Consider the following 2456-nt stretch of genomic DNA (forward strand, 5'->3'; position numbering starts at 1 on the left):
ACGTCCCACCACTCACTTATAAATACACCCAATACACATGCACCACATATAGTCAAGAACTATAAGTGCTCCCACGTAGTCGTAGGTTGCAGCACGCCGCATCCCGTTAGAGGGGTGCGAAGACCCCGATGATGAAGCATGACACCAAGGGGCCTTTTGGTGTGTGAGGGGTATTTTACAAAACACCAAGTGCTCCAACACCATTTTGTGGAACACTTTACCCTGCCCCTGAGTTGGTTTCTCTTTGTTTATAACATATGGGAAGTGAGCCATCATGCGTTGTGCCAGGAGCTGAACGTGTTTATCTTAAAATAGTGTTAATGTACAAAGGCAACCGAAATACGAGGCTCCACCTAAAAAAAAAAAAGGCTGCAATGCCCAGGGGATAAGATTGAGGAGGCGCCAGTGTGCTGGCCAACCAAAATATTCTCTTAGTGATATCGCCAGGGAGGGAGCTAAGCACACAAAGGAGGGACATTTACAAAAAGTACCAACTAAAAACCACAATTTCTTACAGTCACAGACCCCAACCAATGGCAGTCGGTGGGTGTGCCAAAACCCAACTCAAGAGATACAACAGGTCTTGCAGAGCTCGAACTAAAAAGGAGACAAAATTTAACACATAGCCACAAATGGTCTAAAAATGCCCTGTTGTGTGCAGACAGGGACTTTACACTTAACCTACACTTACCTAGTGGTTCAAAAATCTTTGGAACGGAGCTGCTTTTAGGTGCTTGGACAATAAAAAGCAAAGCATCTCTGGATTAATCCTGCCATTCTGTATTCGTTTTAGACGTTTCACCCTTTTCCTTTTATACATTTGTTCTCTTCATTTCTCTGTATATTTGTCTTAATTTCTGTGTAAGATTTGACCTAAATACAAGCATCCTTTCCCATATTGCTCGTTTGTGAGTGCTGAGCTTTTTATCATAAATCAAATTTCGGGAATTTGTTTTTCTGGTTGGGCAGTAAAACCTGCTTTCCAATTTTATTAAACTCTGCAATGCCCTGTCTATATTGGATTATGTTCTTCATGTGCTATGGGATTTTGTATGTTGGTTACACAGTGGGTTGGTATGGGCATGCATCTCCGTATTTTTGTAGTAGTATCACCAATCGGCATTTAGATCAGATTTCAATTTGAAATGATATGCAGAAACAATGGGGCTTCTTTAGAAGATCCTTGCCCACTGGTGCATCACTTTTATTATGTGAAAAAGTGATGCAGTGGCAGCATAGAGGACATATAAGTAAGCCCCAAATATTGCCATGCATTTTTCTGCGCAATAAAGCTTTAGAGTTAGTATCAGGTTTTTTTTGTTGTGCTAACGGGTAGTACTTTCTTGTGCAAAGAGTTGTATGACGGCACCTTGTTTTAAATAGCAAATTCATGATAAACATATTGCAATTTACATACAGCACATTTGGTGATATTTTAATACTTTTATGTTGTTGTATGCATCTTTATTCGATAATACGACATAATCATCAAAGATAGAAAGTTAAAAACATGAAAATCAATCAATGTTGAGAATCTAAAAAGTCCAAAAACAACACTAATGCCAGTACTGGATAAAGTTTTTGGGGGGGATGCAACCTCACAGAAGCTGCTATGAATTAAACATTGCAGTCTCATATAACTTTTTGTTGCTGATTTATTGTAACCATTTTTTTTTTTTGGGTCAGAAAGCTTTTTCATTTTTTCAAAAACATTTCTGTGCATGTGCAAATATAAATATACAAAATATGCAAATATATACAACAGTTACAAAAAGACAAATAAAGGACAGTTCCTTGTTACATTAACAACACACCCATACTAAACCTTTCTCACTACAATCGCTCTATACACATTCACACACTCTAACACAAACAAAATAGTTTAAACTATACCACTGAGGTATAGGTCAGTGTCAACGCAAAATGTTTGAAATACAAACTGTTAACAAGATCAAATGAATTTCAAGTTTGCAAAATCTTCTCTAAACTTAGAAACGATATAATTAGTTTGAATCCAATCTTTTACAGGACATTCATGTTGTTGACACTTGGCCCTAATGGGCCATAAGTGGAGAAGTGTGGCTCAATGATTAGAGCGGCAGACCCTGATACAGAGGTCTAGCCCGGGACATCAGGGTTCAATTCCCTGCCTCGGCGGGTCTTGGGCTCAAAAATTCCACAGACCTGATAATTCTCGCCTCGGTGCCTATTCCAATCATGGAGTCCCACTCTGCAACTCTGGGCAATAGCTTGCCTAATCTCCACAACGGCCCCCACAACGCTAAGGATGCCTGGCCTTCACCCTGGGGGTGCCCAGGAGTGGACGCCTCACAGGGAACGCCAGGACGGGTTCCACAGCGGTATTCGTACAAGCGCCTTGAGAACCTTGCGGGTGAGTAGTGCGCTATACAAGTATCAATTTACATTTTACCTAATGATCGACGCGTTTCAAACAC

Source organism: Lissotriton vulgaris, chromosome 3_1, assembly GCF_964263255.1.
Source record: "Lissotriton vulgaris chromosome 3_1, aLisVul1.2, whole genome shotgun sequence".
Taxonomy (NCBI): Eukaryota; Metazoa; Chordata; class Amphibia; order Caudata; family Salamandridae; genus Lissotriton; species Lissotriton vulgaris.